The sequence below is a fragment of the Melospiza georgiana genome, chromosome 5 (assembly GCF_028018845.1).
Source record: "Melospiza georgiana isolate bMelGeo1 chromosome 5, bMelGeo1.pri, whole genome shotgun sequence".
Classification (NCBI taxonomy): Eukaryota; Metazoa; Chordata; class Aves; order Passeriformes; family Passerellidae; genus Melospiza; species Melospiza georgiana.
Window position 1 is genome coordinate 13,356,332 of NC_080434.1, and position 19,869 is coordinate 13,376,200.

At 37.1% G+C, this 19,869-nt stretch overlaps 1 long non-coding RNA gene across 1 annotated transcript; it reads right to left on the minus strand.

Moving 5' to 3' along the window:
- Nucleotides 1–1,238: 1,238 nt before the first annotated feature.
- On the minus strand, nt 1,239–10,227 carry LOC131083388 (uncharacterized). The gene is made up of 3 exons (XR_009114443.1): nt 10,175–10,227; nt 9,054–9,232; nt 1,239–1,298 (listed from the first exon to the last, which is right to left on the minus strand). It is a non-coding gene; the product is annotated as an uncharacterized LOC131083388 (long non-coding RNA).
- Nucleotides 10,228–19,869: the final 9,642 nt, after the last annotated feature.

Below are 19,869 nucleotides of genomic sequence, written 5' to 3' on the forward strand. Positions count from 1 at the left end.
CAGCAAAGAATAACTGCATTATCTGCTTAAACATTATTAAAATATGATTTCCTATGATAATTTAGGAGCTCTGTTACTCCTCACTGCTAAAACCAACCTGCAATCACGTCCTTTATTTGGTTTGTGGTTGTGGAGACTCTTGTGTATCCAGAGGCCTTTGCAAACAGAGGCTTGAATAGCAGCTGGGACACCTAACAAGATACAGACAAAAGGCATCATTTATAGATTAAACTAATTTTTATGAAAATTAAAATTACCTCCTGTTTGCATGCTACCAATGAATTCTAGAAGTTCTGTAGCCCACACTAGCTGATTATGATACACTTTTTCTGTAATCTGTTCCCCAAGCAAGGTCTCTCCTTGTCACATCATTAGACCTGTACGATTCAATAGAGGACGTCTGCATTGTGCCTGTAGAGCTGAGCTCTCCTAAGCCTTTATTGCAGCTTTGCCTCAGAATGGCCTGCAAGGTACAGGGGTGCTGCTGAGCCAAGCCAAAGTGCAAGGGAAACCAAGCAATATATTCAGGAATGTATTGGAAGTATTCAGTAGTACAGCAAATCTGGTTTGTGTCTTGACTTCTAGATAGGGTCTTGCCCGTGGAATTTGCTTTTTCTTCTCTGATTTTCTGTCTGGTGAAAAACTGAGTAATCATTTCATTTCTCTCTTTAGGAAAAAAAAAAAAAAAAAAACAAAAAACAAAAAAAAAAAACAAACCCCAAAAAAACCCAACCAAACAAACAAACAAAAAAAAAAAACCAAACCCAAAAACCAAACCAAACCAAACAAAAAAAAAACCAAAAACCAAAACCTCAATAAAAACTACCTCTGTGATTGCAACACATGTGGAATGCAATAAAGACTAAATTTTAATTCATTTCCAAAATAATAGTGGTTTATGCTATTTTAGGAAATATACAAAATTAAGGACAGAAAAAGGTATTATTTGACAAAAAATACTTCTCCCAGTTTTCACAGCTTTTCACTTTCATATAAATGTGGATGCCAGTACTGTTTAAAGCCTGTGTTATATACTGGCTCTCTTCTGTTAAGAAAATAACTGAATTTCACACCTTATACACCATCATATCAAAGTGAACCAAACTAGAAATAAAAAATTACTGAATTACTGTCCTATTAGTGTTTGGGAGTCTCTGTCTTTCCAATTTCCTTTAATGAAGTGGCATAGATCAGATCAGGCATAAACCCATTATTCCTTTTAAGTCACAGAACAACCTACCTCCAGCCTTCCACTTTAGCAGAGGCTCAGCAGTGTCTTTGTGGTATGGTAAACAGATCTGAAATACAAAAGCTGAAATGTGATTGTGTCACATAAACAGTGAGCATGAAGACAAATGTGGCTCTCTACAACAGAACTATTGAAAGAGGGAAAATAAATTTTGTCCATTCCATAGGACTCCTTTGTCTTATCCAACCTGTGAGTGGCTCTGCTGAGGGAAATCTCATCTTCGTGCCACTGCTGATAGCTCCCATTCAGCGACCACAGTACCACTGGGAGAGAGCACCTCAGTAGGCCTGGTGGTAGGAATTAAGAATTAACATTAGTGTGGTTTTTCTCAGTTTGGAAGTGCAGAATTAGAAAAACAGGCTCACAACCATAAAGATGTCACTCATGTTGCTGCCTGGCAGCTGCACTCATTTACTTGATCTCATTGCTTTTTGGCAATAGACTCCTCATCCTACAGCTTTCCTTTTTCCTTTTGGGACTTTCATGGCAGGCCAGTATTTTCCCCTGGCATTGACATTTTACTACCAATCCATTATCCATTACCTTCCTGGCACGTGCAGACTTCAGAAAAACCTTGTCTGGGATTTGGCACTCTACCCAGTGCCTGATAAATGCTATAAACTTTATTTCTTCTCTTGTGGTGCAAATTGGAAAAATATGGCATGCAGTTATGCAAGTATGACACTGTCCTCAGCTAAGGCTGCTTTTCAACACAAAATCCTCCAGACAGAACTGAAATAATTTAGTGTCTCTAAAAGCACCGCTAAAAGAAAGGGGGAAAAAGAAAAAGTGGCAGTTTTCCTGGAAATCTTTGATTCCCTGAGCACACAAAAAAAGTTTATATTTTGAAAATAAAACTTCTCATTATAAAAACTTTGAAACTCTGTCTTTAAATCAGTAACGTGTCATCCATTTCTGAGCGGACTGAACTTCAAAACCAAAGAGATTCCTTTGAAGACAAAAACCTTTCTGCAACTTTGTCTTGAGTACAGAAAAGGAAAAGAAACAAAGGTTAAAAGATAAAAGAGAAGGAAATCTGGACTACAATAGGAGAATTGCTGTCATCATCTGACTAGATATGAGATGTGCTCATTGTAGAACATATTTTATTCCCATTAGTTTGCACATTAGGTTGTTCTGGATACCCACTAACAACCATATTTGTCCATAACAGCAGATGAAAAAATGAAAGTAATTGCAATAACAAGATCTCTACTTAAAAGAAAAAAAAATCCTAATGAATAGGCTGAAAAATCTCCCTGATGTTAATAAAAAAGTGTGAAAATGTTACTGTTTAAGTATTTTGAAAACTGCATCTTGCATTTTAAGTATTCTTTCCTGTAATACATGTGCCACGTTCTCTTTCCTTCCCAATTACCATATTCTGTTGCTTTATGAAGTTATACCGGAGAAAATAGCATGAAATAGTCCAAGGTTACACCTACTGTGATTAAAACAGTTACCAGTAAACTAACAGCAGTGGATCTGTGAAGAAGGCAGTGAAAAAGCCATCCCCTCTGACTTAAAAACTGCATTCATGTTAGAAAGTTTGCAGCACAGGTACTCTGGAGAGCAAATAGTTTGGTTCCCTGTGTTCCAAAATTGGTACACTTGTCTAACAGAGCAGATGGTTGCTATGTCATCAAATATCTGAAATTCTCAAATTTCAAATACTTGAAAACCAAATGCTACAAAATACTACAAAATACCAAATAATACCAATAATACCAAAACCAACCATGAAAACACTGAACAGTACTGAGCAGCACATGAAGAAACCCCTGTGCAGGTTCTGTCTTTGTCTCACCTTCCCTCCATTATCACGGCAAGTCCAGCTTGTCCTTTGAGCTAAATAATTTCACAGCTTCAGGATTACATTCAGAAGGCTTGGGAGGATCAGCAAAGATGGCCCTAATGAAACACTGGATCAACTGATGTTGCTGGTGTGAATCACTCCAACAGATTTTGTAATCATTTGTTCTTTGGAGTCCCTAGGATGCTCTGAAAGTACAGTCACTAATGAGACCTCCATAAAAAGGCTTGGGATGAAAACAGATTTAGGAGAGGTTTTGCTTCTTATTTCACACAGAAATTCAGTGGTTCAGTGCTCACCCAACACTTTCTGTCACTCCTCTGCCCAGACAAAAACAGTCATTGAATGATGGCAGGAGACAGACATGTACAGACAGAAACACACACACCATCAAATATAAGAAAGTGGTTCTTTAGTTTCATAACCGTAACACTTAATAATGTCAAGGAAAAGAGAGGTTTAAGTGACTCCTGAAATTAACATTTGTTTCTGCAAAATCTAGCAATTCCAAGCTGAGAGACTGGGAAATAATGCTCCTAGACTGCCCACTTTTCCTGACATTCTTTAAGACATGAGAGAAATAACTTTAAAATCTTCTAAGCCATTCTAAGTCAAACGGAAGGTAATTGAAACAACATCACTTTTATTCTAGTAAATATCTCCAATGCTGAACTTTTGTGAAAAAAAATCTGTTCACCTAAGTGTATAGCTCCAAAACTCTGTAATAGATTTACATTTCCTTCAAAATCAACAGCTACATGCCAAGCAACCAGGGTGCAGAAATCTCTTCTTGCCTCCAGGCTGGCTACTAGACTACATCCTTTCAGCTCACTGGTTGATACAAATATCATTCTGAGGCACTTTACTTCATCTGGGATGCTATTTTTTTAAAAAAACAACAAAAAATACACAAAAGAATATTTTAATAAAAAGTCTTGTACCCTAAGATAAATGCCACACAGGCAAGACTCTGGAAAGATTGCTAGGGAGATGGATGCTCCCTTCTGAAGTATTTTGATTCATCCCTGAACAGCGATACACTCACTTTGTATCTCTGACATCCTGAGCAGGGAATCTTTCCTCTCTCCAAGCATGGATATGCATCAATGCCCTGATCATCAGCAGAGCTCTAACTGCTCTGGAATGCTGCAGCATGGCACATGCTCTGTGATTTGGAGCATGCTACCTCTCCTCCTAAAACGTGGGCTTATGCCTATCTGATTAAATACTATCTCACTAGATGTTTAACTTTCTGCTAAGTAATGTGAGTTCTTTGGTCACTCTATGGATATCTCATGATCTATGACAGCTATAGTGGCAGAGTGTGAGTGGTTTTGCATATTATTTGACTAATTTAGTTGTGACTAAATCTTGCAGAATTACAGCATAATTTAAAAAAAGGTAACAAAATAAATATATTTTGCAATTTTTTACATGATTATTAACAGTCCAGTGACAAGTTTTTAAACAACAATGATTTTTTTGCTACTCTCTAGCATCTTTATCATTATACTGCCACCTCTTCTCATTCCCAGAAGTGTCTACTTTTGAAAAGTGTCTTATTTCTATGAAGTGAAGTATTCTGGATGAAACTGCAATTGAAAGAAAAATATTGTAATTGTTACAAAACTTACCAGTCTGAACAAGATTTTCATATGGAAATTTACAGGGAACATTGCAAAAGTGAGAAAATCAGAAATAACTGAAAATGAAAATATCCAGAAAGAAGCCCTACGCATGTAGGAGAGAACAAGAGAAAAGCACAAGTAATATAAGACATGAAGGTGAATAGATTAGATTTTTGTCACAGGATGTTCGCACTAAGATCTAGCTACAGTTACAATTCTCAACATTCAATTTATTCCCTTTTATCACAGGATTAATTCTATAGCCATAGTAAACCAAAATTAAAGTTTATTTTCCTTTCCATCTGAAACAAGGTGCAGGTCTAACCCTTTCAATCTTTCTTTTACATATTAGCACCCATAGAGTTTGGGACAAAACTGTGGAAGATTCAAAACTCATGACTCAAAATAGGACATCAAAGAGGAGCAGGAAATGTAGGCTGGTAATAGAGGGACTCACTAAGGAAAGAAGACAAATATACTGAAACTACTATTCTGTTTCCAAGAGCAGCATGTCACATTCATGATGTCAGCAGAAGAGCTAGAAGAGCTGCATACAGAATTTAGAAGGACAGTAGAAAGCAAAAGATTTGTTGAAGCAGTTTTCCCCTCCATAACTGTATAATGATATAAACTTAACAATTTATTCTCTTGATTATAAAGCCAGCCATATTGCATGTCACATACCTGCACATATTAGATATGTCAACTATAGCCTGGAAAATGCCACAGTCTAGAACTAACTGTTTTATTTAAATTGTTGTTCCATGACTTGTGTCTTTATTGAAACTTTTGACTGATAAATAAACACACCATTATTGCACAAAAAAAGTGGATGTTGTTTTTATTTTTCCCATGCTCAAAAGTCTGTTAAGCTGGCCTGTCCTGTTTGCTGATTAGACTCAACTATCTACAAATATAATCTTCATCTTCACATCATAGAAACCAAAGCAAGTGTCATTTTTTTTCCTGTGGATTGCCATATGAGCCAGAGTTACTCTCCAGAAGAGAATAACTCTTGTCAACTACTTAATCAGTGCCTCACTGATGGCTCAGTGGCCTTCCTGGTGCAGCATGAGGACTTTCTTGGTGTGCATTTAGGATGGCCATTTGTGGTTTAACCAAGGTGTTGTGGTTTAACCAAGCTGACTCACCTGTGGTTTTGCCAATTGTGAGCAGTGTAAGGTCATCCTGAGTGCTAATAAAACATTACAACACCTCACGTTCACATGAATTCTCTACACAACACATAGCATATTGGAGAAGCAATTTCTCAATGTTTAATTTTTGGAAGAAATTATGCAGTTGTCTGTGTCGGCTGAGATCTATCTTATGGAAGACAGGACTAGGAGAGGTGGTAAAATCGTTGTGTTATACACATTTTGCTTCTCTAGTGTTAGAACTGGTGGGTGCAACCCTGCCTTGTGCCAGGTGCTAATAATTGTGCCAAACTAGACCTGCTTTTATGCCAGTGGACAGGAAATTGCTGTCAAAGGAACTTTTATAGTATTCTGTTTGCATAATGAGATCTCATAAACATCAAGGAATACACTTGGGCCTGAATAAACATGGTGAAGTCTTGTCTGCATTGGGATTTTTGCTACAGATATCAGAGGAGGCAGGATTTGAAACTGCTGTGTTTAAGACTGCTTTGCTTCAGAGGCTGTAATGCCTGCCCAGAGATTGTGAAATTATAGCAGGAATGCTAGGTTGAAAAATAACACTTGTTTTAGTGTGATGAGGGATCTTTTTGATTCAAAGAGGTATGTCATTCTGGGAGCCTTTATTCACTGCCTGCAGCTAACCCTGCTCAAGCAAATGGCAGCCAACTTCCTCAGGACTCTGAGTACATCTCACTGGATCCCACAGCCTTATGGACATTCAGGTTGCCCAGGTGGTCATGTACTGGATCTTTTCTTACAGTGGGAGAGACATCGCTCCCCCATCCTGCCATCCATCCACTTGAAAGGAGTGGGAAGAGAAGCTGCCATTGAAGACTCAGTTGAAAAAGCTGTTGAGTACCTCAGCCTTCTCCATTTTTACCAGCTTTCCAGTATCATTCATCAGGAGGGCACACCTTCTTTGACATTCTTCTTCTGGTTTACATACCAGTAAAAGCCCTTCCTGCTATTCTTTGCCAAGTACATGACCACACATCAACTCTACATCCTTCCCAGGCCACCTGTCCTCTGCTTGTGCAATTGCTTCTTTCCCTTCAGTCTGACCAGCAGTTCCCTACTCTGCCATTCTGGTCTCTTGCCTTGCTTGCCCAATTTCTTGGTCCTGGGAATTGTGACGACTTGCACTTTATGGAAGGCATCCTTAAATATCTGCCAGCTCCAATTCACTCCCTTGTCCCTGAAGGCAATCTCTCAGGGGATCCAACTGGCATCTCCTTAAACAGCTAGAAGTTTACTTTCCTAAAGTTCAGGTGCCAAACCCTAATCCTTGCCTGACTCACATTCTTTAGGACTGAAAACTCCACCAACTCCACCAGGCTGCCTTCAATCTTGAAGTCCCTGATTTGCTCCCTTATGTTGCTGACCATTGGATCCAGCACTGCATCCCCTCTGGAAGAAGTCTCTTGGATTGCATGGAATTATTTTTCAATAATTTTTCTTCTGCCTTAGAGAACTGTAAAAGATTAAATAAATGTAAGAATTCAAGAGAGGACATTTAAAGGCCAAATAAAAGGTCTGAAAGTTTGGGAAATAGATTTTGTTCTGCAGCATGAATATTACTGTATGATAATACAAAAATATGTGCCAAATTTTTCTATAATTCAACTCAATACAATTCAGGAATATTTAAAATCTTAGTACACTTTTTAATTTATACACATTCAGCCATAAAGAAAAAGCAGCTCATATATTTAACATATGTTTTCATATCATTCTGGAAGAAATATTCAAATGACTCTTTGCCAGATAAGCACTTTATTAGGAATACACCTTACAATTAGACATAAGTATTTTAAGTCTTTCAAGAAGAAACTAAACTCATCAGTTATCATAGATATAAAGAATATTACTGGTAGCAGTGGCATGTCCTAAGAGTCCTTGCTAAAGAATGAAATTTACACACTTTGATGGGCCACTTGATGATATGTCACTTCAATGTTAAAAACAATCAGCAAGACATAACTGAAAATAATTATTTCATTTAATTTGCAACCCTGGAGAGAGAAAGCCTGCATCTATTTTCTTTAGCAGGATTATTTTTAAAAGGTGAGCATGGGTTGACAAAGACTTCCAGCAGTAAAACAAAAGAGTATATTCTAGAAGAACAGCCAAGATGAACAAGAGGAATGGCAATGGCAATTAATTTCTATTCTCATATGAGAGATATTACGGTCACACAGGCACACTTCCATTGATCCTTAAAACAACTCATCTAATCCCACACCAGCAATATTGAATTATTCAAATAATGCACTGATCTATCAAAAGCTTCAATGGACTGTGTCATCTGAAACCTTGATTTAGTTGATGAAATTAATAGGGGGGAAAGAGGACACACACATATCAGTGGCATGCAACAATCTAGATAAAGAACAGCTTTTCTGAGTCACAGAAGATGTGCACCTAGTCCTGTATCTTCAACCCCTTCTGCTAAGGCATACGGGAGGTGTGAGTATGTAGAAACACTTCATTGGTATATCTGTCCAGTTCCTCAAGAGTTTCTCCAAGCCAGACAACCACTTCATTACAGAACAATCTTGCAGAGATATTTTCAGACTTCAGGCTAAATTGTCAATCATACTGTGGATGCACATATTTTGGTTTATTTTCAGTTAACTTTGCAATATTTATTTTCAAATTATTTACACAGTTATAAAAACCACCACATTAGCTGAAAATCTGATTAAGCAAAGGATACCAGCATACCATGATCTGGTTGAAGGATCTGGGATTACTAAAATAACAGCATTAAAACATGAATACAGGTGTTGGTATTATGGGTGGATACAAAGTGAAGCCCAAATGTCCTAGCTTTTTTTAGGTTCAGTAAACTTGCAGAAGATCACATTCTTACCTGAACACTGATTTAGTGTTTGAGCTTACTCTTTAATTCCACTCCCATTACTTTCATGGAAGTTCACTTTTTATTTCCCTGCACTGTTTTTTTGCACTATTTTCTCCCTCTAATGTAAAACCGTAGTTTTACATTAGAGAGAGAAAATAATGTAGTATTACATTATTAGTCATGTTATTGATAATTTTCCAGGGCAGACCAAGAAGTGGCAAAAGTTAATGCCCCATTATGCTGGGCATAGTGAAAAAACATGCAAAGCTCCTGAGCTTACAGGCTTCACTGTTGTAATGGAATACAATTCAAGTAACAGAAAAATGCTGAAAGTACATACAAAAACATGAGTCACAACAAAGATCTGCCTAGTTCATATTTTGCTCTTGATAGTGATCAAATGTGGAGGTCCAGGAAGAGCAGAAGAACAGAGCAAGTACACACAATACTTCCCATGAGTTTTCTTCTAGCCCTTAATCACAGATGTCACAGTTCCCGTGTTCCTAAATACCCTGATTACTGTACAAAGAGAACAAAGATAAATTCAAAATCCCAATGTTTTCAAATTAACAAGCTAAAATTTAGCCTTGTGAACATTTTTATTGATCCTCAAAAGCATTTCCATATACTTTACCAAAGCCTTTGGAAAACATTGATTCCAAGTATCAACTCAGGTTTTTCTGAACAGAAGTGCATTGCAGTCATTGTTGACATAGGAATGTAATATCACAGGTTATTCAGACTAAATTTCAGGTGTTGATTAATGAAATTATTCATAGAGTCATAGGATGTTTTGGCTTTGTCATAGGCCTTGTAAAGCCCATCTAGTTCAACCCCTGTGCAGTGAGCAGGGACATTGTCAACTAGACAGAGCCCAGCGCCATGGACAGCCTGACCTTGAATGTTTCCAGGATCCTTCCAACATTTTTTAGCATAAAGTCATGCCCCCAGGTCCTCTCACTACATGCTCATGTAAAATGTTGATTTCCAGCTCTCTTCTAGGCCCCTATAGGTACCTGAAAGTGCTCTAAGGTCACTCTGGCTGAACAACCCCAGCTCCCTCAGCCTGTCTCCATGGCAGAGGTGTTCCAAACCCCTAATGAACTCTTTTTTGTTTGTTTCTATAGGTCTTTCTCATATACACCCTTAGGAATTGAATTTATTTAGATAACTTTTCTAAAACTATTTAAAGATCTTAACAATCTAATTGAGGTACTTCTGAAAATCTTATCACTCAGAAGAGACAATAACATGCAAATAAAGAGGGTTTTTAGATAAGAACAGCTGGACCTTGAGGCAGCACAAAAAATATATAACATTTTTGACAACTCTAAAGGCAATCAGAAAAAGTCACCACTATACAACTTCAGTGTTCAGATATATTTTATAGTTTTTCAATCTGGACATGCCTTAAGAACTTCAAAGAGTTCTTTTGTACCTTGATACAGACTAACAAAGTACCTTATCTGTGATTATCAGTCTGGCATCACTCATTTCAGATATTCCAGTAAGACCTGAAAATTGCAACAGAAAATAATAGTTAGTGATAGAGCTTGTGGATGAATCTGAGACTTCATAGGTTTGTGCAGATTTGCAGAGGTACCCTGTGGCATAGCAAATTGATTTCCACATGTTCCTTAGTATCCTCTACTGTTCATCAAGGCCACAAGGTAATACTGTCCATAGTTGGAAGTTAGAACAGATATAGCATACCAATCTGGAAATAGCTGGTTTCTGATTATGAGTTTTAACAGGTTTATTTTACACTCCTGAATTTAAATAATTATTAGATTGCAAGCCTTGTAATAGAGCTTAGTTGAACATTGAGATCAAATCAAAAGGGCAAGGATGTCAGAAATTAAAACAGATATAAGTCATACTGCAAAAGAAAAAAAAACAGACATAAATAACACTTCTTTCTTCTCAAAAATATGGCTTTTTTTTTCTATTGCTGCTGGCAACCAGAGTACATATTCCCTTGCACCCTTCAGAAACTCCCACTTCTCTGTTCTACACCTCAAAAGTATGGTAAATGGGTTGCAAATATCTCAGTACTCGGTTCAGCTGTAAAAACAGCCATTTAATTCACAAATGCAGAGGCTACTCAGTTTTAAATATGATCTTTTTGCTTCTGGGATGCAGATCCAAAGCTGCTGTTCCTCTGTGCATGTGCATGTGTGAGTAAGTACGCATGTAAGTGCCTGCTCACTGTCCAGTGAAGGAATGTGCATTGAACTGGCAAATGCAAAGAGGGTTCCTAATGAGGTAACTCCCCTGAGAAATAAATATACTGCCTCATAGCTCAGCTCTCTCTTGGCAGATTGCTCCATAAATCTGCAGAAATCAGAGGAGCAGCATCACGAGACAACACCAGCAGGGAGAAAGGGCTGTTGTGTGGTCACACTCCAAAGCAGAGGAAAAGTGAGCTGTGTTGGACATGAGCAGCTGTGAGGAGGCAGTAAGGTCAGGTAATCAGTGCCATTTCCATGGGCTCATTCTCCAGACTTCTGCACATTTTGCATAGGTTATTTCTGGTCTGATTTTTTTCAGCCTTACACAGATGAATGCAATAATTTCTTATGAGAACTTTGCATAAACTGATATTGATATTATTGAAATTGATGTCTGCCAAGAATAATATTTTACTGGTGCTAAAGGCTCTGATAACTTATATTTTTCAAACCATAATTTATATGCATCACAGACATATCTCAGAGAAAAACTAGGTTTTCTGTTTTAATCAGTATTAAATCAATGTTATAAACACAGAGATATTTATTACTTTCCCCTAAAAACTTATTTCTTTGATATTTAAAATTTAGCCAAGGTATCTGGATTTACTTTGGAATGTTTAAAAATCACAAAAGTTATAAAATATTAAGAACTGACTTCCAAGTTATTGTTTGAAAGAAGAGACGACATCACTGTGCAAGAAAGGCAAAGCATTTCTTATGAGCAGCAGGCAATTGAGTTGTAGGTTAGTGCCAAATTGAAGCTTCAAAACCAATCAAAATTGTGCAAGTCTATAGTCTTGTAATCTCCTGCTTTATTGTCCATCATCCTGTTTCTGTGTCTTGAAAGTTCCAAGACAGCTAGTTCATTTGGCATTATTTCCTCAGGCACAAATCAAGATTTAGTCCAAACTTGTCAAAGCAGAAATTTTTAAGACAACAATTTTCCCCTACAGACATCCAGAATTATGAAAAGTATACTTTAACTTTTCACTAATGACAGTTGGGAAAAATGAAGTGTTGTTTCTGCCATAGTTTGCTCTGCTGTCAAACATTGTCTGAGTACACTCCATACATATCCCCATGTGTGCTTCCTAAATAGCTTTGGAACTCACAGTCTGATTTCAGTGGAAATGATACAAAAGGATATTGATCTCAAAGATTATTATATTTCCATACATTCTGTAGAAATATAAAACTGAGGATTGAGATCAGATCCTGTAAGTTGGTGGCTGAAGAAAAGGCTGCAGTAGGAGATCACAATTTTCATGACACCTAAGCATCTGCATGCCAGCACTTATAAATATTCAGTTGTAAGAAAAGCCACAGGATTTTCATACCTTAACCATCAAGGCCAAACAACCACAAGGCACCAATCCATAGGAAATGGGGCTTCATTCATGCTGCAGCTCTACATGCTGCTCTTTAGTTATATTACTTTTTCATTAATCCAACTTGGATTTATAGTCAGGACAGTGCTGCAGCCAATATGTAAGAAATTCTAGCCTCCATTATTAACTCAACAACGTGCTGTGCTTTTGTCTGAGATTTCTGATATCTGAGCTCCAGCCAAAGTGCCATGATAAATGAACACTGTAGCCAGTGTCTGCACAGTTCAGTCACATAAGCCCTCATGCTTTGGATTTACTGTAGAGATTTTGTGTAATTACCCTGTGCAGAAGCATACCTCTCCTTCTACCAGCTAAGATCAGTAGGGATAAAATTTGTTTAAGCAAATTCAAGCTATGAAAAAAATCACTCATTTCCAGTGTTCCACATTCAGATTCACATACAGGTAAGAGAGAAGACCATTCTCCCCTAGGGGGAAAATGGCCACTTTGAAGGTATGTTTGTTGGGAGGAGCTGACTTCACAAGCAGAGGATGGTGAACACGTGAAATTATCACGTTCTATACAGTGTTGTGAACACAATGAGCTAACAGTGAGTTCTCAGCTGGTTACACTGGGCTGTGTGAAAGTGCTGCACTAAGGTTGCTGGAATTTAATTGAACTTGCACAGGTGTCTCTGCCCAGTCTTTCCTTGGCTTTTGTAGGCTAACACAACTAAAGGGAGCTCAGACCTGCCTCTATGTGCCAGTGCAGGCATGTCCTCCTGCACATATTTGTAGTGTGATTTTAGGCAAGCTATAATCAGTAGAAAATGGGTGGGTCTGAAAAAAGGTTAGAACTTGTCTGGAATTTTTGGTCAAACATCAAGAAATTCTAATTCTTCAAAACACAGCCTTTTTTGTGGAAGCATACTGATTTTGAAAGGGAAATCATAGAAGTATAATTCAGATTGAGGGGCAAGTGTATGGCCAAAGGTGAAGACCTAAAAACCTAGATAATCATGAACCCGTTTAACAGCAGTTTTCATCTGGGGCTTAGGCTGCCAGGTTCAGAAATCTTTGGGTTGTAATCAGATATAGCAGAAATATAAAAGCCAAATGACAGCTAAGAAAGGAGCAAATGTAACTTTGGACTTTTGCAACACTTTAGTAGAACATCAAAATATGTGCAATAGCCCTGCTCAGGCAAGGTAGGGCTTGGAAAGTCAGTTGGGAACTATCTGAATTCACATATCAACTTTACTACAAAGACACCTAAGGGTTTAGCAGTTTGTAAAGCTACTGCATCTCTGACCTCTGCTGCAAGAAACTGTTCATGAACAGTCATGAGCCCTTCTCTCATGACATATTCAAAGACCTTTGACTTTGCCTGAGTTGCTGGATAATAGGAGTATTTTTCTATGGGCATGCTCACACAAAATACACATCTAACCTATTATCATCAGAATCTTATTCTTCACAATTATTCTATAAAAGTTATTAAAATCCCCCCACAAAAGCAACCAAACAAAAAAAAATTAAAGGATGTACATATGAAGTGCAAGGAAAAAAATGTTCTAAATTTATAAACTGCTCTAAATTTATTCATATCTTCCAACTCCCAATTGCATCTTTTAGCGGTAGCTTCCTACTTAATTTGCAACATTCCCCTAGTAATTATGTAATTGATATTTCAGTAAGGCTATCAATATTTAACTTGTATCAATGAGAAGATTGATTCAAAACAGATGTCATAGTTATAGCCCTAAATAAATCACAAAATATTTTTCTCTAAGCCAGCTTTACATAACTCTAGATAATGTCCAGTATTCTAGCATGAGCTATTCAGTTCCTCTGTTGCTAAAGCACTGTGGTGTTCCTAGGAATACATGCACAGCAATACACAAACAGATGAGAACCAGGATTTAAATGAAATATTAACAAACAGGATTTTTAAACTTACTAAATGAAATAAATAAGAAAGGAACTCATTAGATCCTTTGTTTCCTTATCAATCCTCATATTTTTGTTAATATGCCTTTATATTTATTATTTTCATTCTGAAGTATTTTTAGATTGGCATGTTTCTACCTCTTGACTTTATTACCTCTTTCAATTGACCTGCAAAATAATTAAAGTTAATTTCATATTAACAAATAGAGTAGAAATTAAAGGTAAGGCCTAATAGGCTAAAAAGTACATACAGATTCATTAGCAAGCTTCAGATTTCCGAACCCTAATTGTTATACAGTATCATATAATTTTAAAGACATTTAGGAAGGGAAATAATGTAGATTCAAATTCAGAATACAAATATGAAGCATGAAATGTCTAGGAATGGCCTGAACAATGTCAACAAGTACTAGCTTTTAATCAGAAAAAAAGCCTCCACATTTTGCATAGAGTTAAGCACAAGCCTAAAGACTTTACTGTAAAAACTGAAAATAGTATAGAGATTTTTCAGATATTTGTCAAAGATGAGAAAGCTAGTGCAGAAAGTTTCTATCCAAAATTGTCCTTGGAGGCTCAGCTTACTGACAAGATCAACCACTCTAAATGCACAGGTAGAGAAACTCAGTGTTCTACAGATCTACTCCAGCCTGAATGCTCTTGCTGAATTGAGTTCTTAGGAGGGAAAAAAACAATCTTTGGTGCCTATTTTCAAATTTCTGCCCAAATGACCTAAAACTACACATAAATATATTTTGGGAAGAAATACATCAAAGCACAAACATATCTCTGTGTGTGTACTGAAGTCTGGGTTGTTCCTCCATAGTAAAACTGATCCTACTTACAATGAGTATTTAAATAATCTCCTTGAATTTCTAAGAAAAATAATTTTCTTAAAATATGAGTCCACTCTTCAATAATGCCTTCATTTGGAAACCAAAATATTAACAAGAATAAGCAATGTAGGATGGTATAATGGTACTGACAGCATGGAAGCATAACTAATATCATATTTTCATATTTAATACTCCTTTAATTTCTGCTGCAGCTTACTGCTCCACTAAAATCCAGTGTAAATGAGGTTCAACCTTATAAATTCTTTTTAAAAGTACATGCTGGTAATTTCGTAAATGTCCAGTAAAACTGTATGCAGTCTTAAAGATCCATTATATAAATTATTGTTTCAACAGTATTTTTGCTATCACAGCTCACTGAAAATATATTTTTTCATATACAGAGGTCAATTCAAACTTACAGAGGTCACTTTGAAATTTTCTGATAAAAGATCTTATTCTATATTGGAATAGTGTGCTGCTATTAATTTTCAGATCATTGAAAGCAAATTGGAAAATCTTTATAAGGCCTTTCCCTAAAGTGGAGCCAAAAGTACTTTGGCCAATTTAATTAAGTACTGTGTACATTGGTTCTATTGCTTCAACTTCAGCTGAACCCTTTAAAAGCCCTTTCCCAGGTGGCTAATGGCAAAAAAAAAAAAAAAAAAAAAAAAAAAAGAGCCAGATACAACACATCAAAAGCCCCTCACAAAAAAAAATTTAAAAACCTAGCTGATACCCATGCTTAATCCCCAGGTTGACATTCAGCACCAGCATTTTATCTGTCCTTTTCCTTTACTCACTGACAGAAGAAGAGAACCTCCCAGCCCTCAAGTCAGGCTGACACTCTTCTTGGAGCTTCTCAGTGTTCCTTGGGGAAGGATGAGGAGGCAGACTCACAAATAAAATGGAAATGAAAACTATTACTGTAATTTTGCCTTCCCATTAATACAAGGAGTGATTTTTGACAAAACACCTTGCATGAATATACGAAAATAACCAATATTACACTATGTTACTGCAGATTGACCAACAATTTCCACTGGTGAGCTTCACCTTTAACCATTTAAAATTAGCATCAGATAATCATCATTTCACTTAACCAATCATCATCTTAATCAAGCATGTATATTGGCAGAACATACATGCTTGTATACAAGCATGTATAAAGCAGAACAGGGCACTCTATCAACAAAACTATAGAAGTGCTGATGAGTAACATCATCTCCCCACATTTTGGACTCAAAGCACTCTACAGAATTTTTTTTTGAAAATGTGTGCTTTCTGTATTTCATTTTGTCCTGTTGTTTCTCAAAAGAAATAGAAACAGTGTTACTTCTCTCTACCTTCTGTCAAAGTGTGATTACTCATAATTCCAGTATTTTTTTTCCAGTGTATTCTGAACTTACTTCAGCAAGAGCTCTCCTTCCAGCAGAAATCACCCACTGCTTGAACACACCTCCACTTCACAGTCCCTCCACACATCTCAGTTGAATCTTAATGTTCTTACTAATTTTATTTCTGTTTGTATCACCATAAATATGGTGCTCATACTCTGTTCCTTTTTCATAATTACATCTCTCATGCACTCATTACCAGGAAAGCTATGCTTGTTTATCATTTTGCTGGTTTCCTAAATCACCTCCTAAATGTCTTATATGTGTCTGGATGCGTTTGCATGTAAATATATACTGTAATATAAAGATATCTTGTGTGTGTGAAAGAGAGAAAAAATGCCTGAGAGATCTGTTCTTCCAGTTCTATGGCAATGTTTTTTCCAGGCAGAAGTCCCTGGAAATAACCACATTTCCATCACTGGAAATATCCTAAATTTATTTCAAGAAATGGAACATTATTAGGAAACTGACTTCAAAAATAGGTGGCAGACAATAAGCTTAACCAAAAATAATTACATTTTAATAGAAAGTATACACATATCATTAAGGTTCAGAATCAAACATCCATGGCATGGCGCACTGTTAAATTAATTCTTGGTTAGGGTTTTTCAGATAAATCCAGCCTGCTGCCTTCTCTTTCCAAGCAGTCCTCTCCAACCCCCTGCCAGCTCAGCTTTTAGGTGCTCATATACCTTAACATCGCAGTCCTTCCTGATATTTCCAGTTTAATACCTCCTTCCCACATGCAACCTTTACCAGCTAAATAGATATGCCCAGCCACAAGGCATGGCTTGATTTATTCGTGCTTTAGCTGCTAAATGCACGTGCCTGCTGCAGCTGGTAGCTTTGGAGCAGTGGAGGAGCACAGGGTATGTGGGAAAGGGAAGGATCTCTTCCAGGGTAGTGGAAGGCACATGCATGTGCACAAGAGCAGCCAAAGCCCAGGCTCCAGCTCCTGCAGCAACCAGTACTGCAGCAAATTCCACTCCCCAACCTGCTGCACCCCAGCTATCCAGTCTATTTTCAATGTGTCTTAGATAGGAGTGTAATTCACTGGCCCATCACTGCTTCGAAGGCATATTTTACCTCATATTGGGTTGGCGGCAGTTTCTCATTATCACTTTTCACTTGTGTCTTTCTAAATTAGCATCCTTTGTCATCCTTTTTCTCCAATTTAGAGACACATAAACTATACAGCCTAAATTTGGGTTTTTACTCAAAAGATCAACAGGCAAAAATGAAGAGGGGGGAAAAAATTTGGCAACTCACATGAAACAGTTCAGAAGAAACAAAAGGTCACAGCCCACCTACTCAACAGTGCATCCCGCACCCTTCGTACTTGCTGTCTTTAGAGGGCTCTAGCAGCTTTGAGGAGCACCTCAAAAGAAAAATAAGACTTTCACATTAATTGCTGAAGAGGGCCTTATTCCTTCCACGTGTACCACTCAGAGTTTTACCTGGTTGTCTGCAGGATTAAGCGCTGGCTCTTGGGATCCCAGCGTTCCTGGGCAGGTGCTGTAGCACCATGAGTTGGGATGGATATTTTGTCAAGCTGTGACAGCTGATCATGCTGATGCTTCTGACAAGCACTGGGGCTCCTGGGCTGACACCCAGAGCATGGGGGAGGAGGTAAGACATTGGACTTCTTTTTAAACCAGTGCTCTTTTAGAGATTCCAGCCCATATCTCAGGAACTGAGTCCTATAGACACAATGCTCTGCTTCTATTTTGAAAAGTAAAGTAAAATTAGAACTAACATTGTGCTCTGGCAGCTCAGATATTCTCACCAGGTAATGCTTTCTCCTGATGCATTTCAAATTCTGATCCTCTTGCTGAGTTGAAAACCTAGGATTTAATGTAAAGAATTAATTGTGCTTTTGAGATACAATAAATTGTCCCCCTGTCTCCTCAGAAGAAACCTCTCTCGTGCAGTAATAGTTGCAACCATAAAAATCTGTATCAAAAGAAAAATGTCTTTATTCACTATTTTCTCAAATTGCTTTCAAGTACATGTTTTCTTATTAGAATTTTTTCTGGAAGAAAATATACTATTATATGTAGCTACTTGGATCTTTTCCTAAATGCCTATTTCTTCACAAAAAAAAAAAAAAAAAACTTTTATCTTTTACATGCAGTAGCTTCATAATAGACATTTTCTAAATATTTAGAGACTTCAAAGGATCACTATTTTTATTCCTACTTTGATATTAATTTTGTGTTTTTTCCTAATACTTATTATTGTGTGAAATGTGAGTACTGCAAAAAGAGAACTGCTGTTTATTCTTCCAAAGTGGCACAAGCTGTTTTCCTCATTCTTACTGTGAACTGCTTTGAACATCATTTCCATTGAGTATGCCAACTTTTCATATTTTGTGAGCCAAGGCCTCCTAATTTCATAGCCAGCTTGCATCACCATGCAAGTTCAATTTCTATTTTATACCTTAAGGCTTACGTTGATGAAATCTGACCCAGTTACCCTAGGGCTAAAAAGACTGAAGTTTTGATCAGTCATCACTGTCAGCTTTAGCACACATTTTCTTTAATCCTTCTTAGTGTGCTGGAGCCATTAGGACTGTTTTTGCTGGGCTTTGGACTAGAAACAATCCTTAATTTAATCATAAACATTTGCTCACGTCAACCAAATTTTTGGGTCTGTAAAGTTTCATTAAATATGTTGTGTGCTCAGCCGTGCTTAGAGACTTAGGTGACTGACATTCACACAGAAATTATTCATGACAGCCAATTTTCTGTCAACTTCCTCATAATATATACCTTTGAATATATGAAATGCAAGTTATTTCTTTCAAAGGGAAATAAGCCAAATGACAATACTGCAGGAAATAACAAGATGTGGAACTACACGTAGTGGAAAATAGACAAATCATCTCTAATTCCCAATTTCTCCACCTCCTCCACGGCATGCCCCATGCTCTCAAATACATGACTTATACACAAGGAGAAATATAATGTGATCAGTCTTTGTTTTTAATGAGGCAAAAGAAAACCAGAATATACTTGAAGTCTACTCTGCGCTAGCACCATTTTTAACAGAGCTGTTTCATCCTGACCTAATACATTGTAAATTAGCACTTTCGCCAGTTTTTGATAAACAATTAAGTGGTTTAGTAATGCAAAGTAAAATATTTTGAGGATCTGAGTGAGATCATCAAACTAATTCCTGCAATGAGGATTTTATTTGGCTTAAAATGGAGATCAACTCACACCACAGAGATCTAATTTCATCAAACTTAAACTCCATATTCAGCAGGTTGAGAGATTCAATTACTTATTAATCAAGAACCCTGACACAGGGCTAATTAATTTTTGATATTTCTTAACTTATTGAGGTTTCCACTGTGTTTACAAGGACTACACTCTTAGTCACTTCAAAACAGGTGAGTTCCCTTAAAGGAGCAATG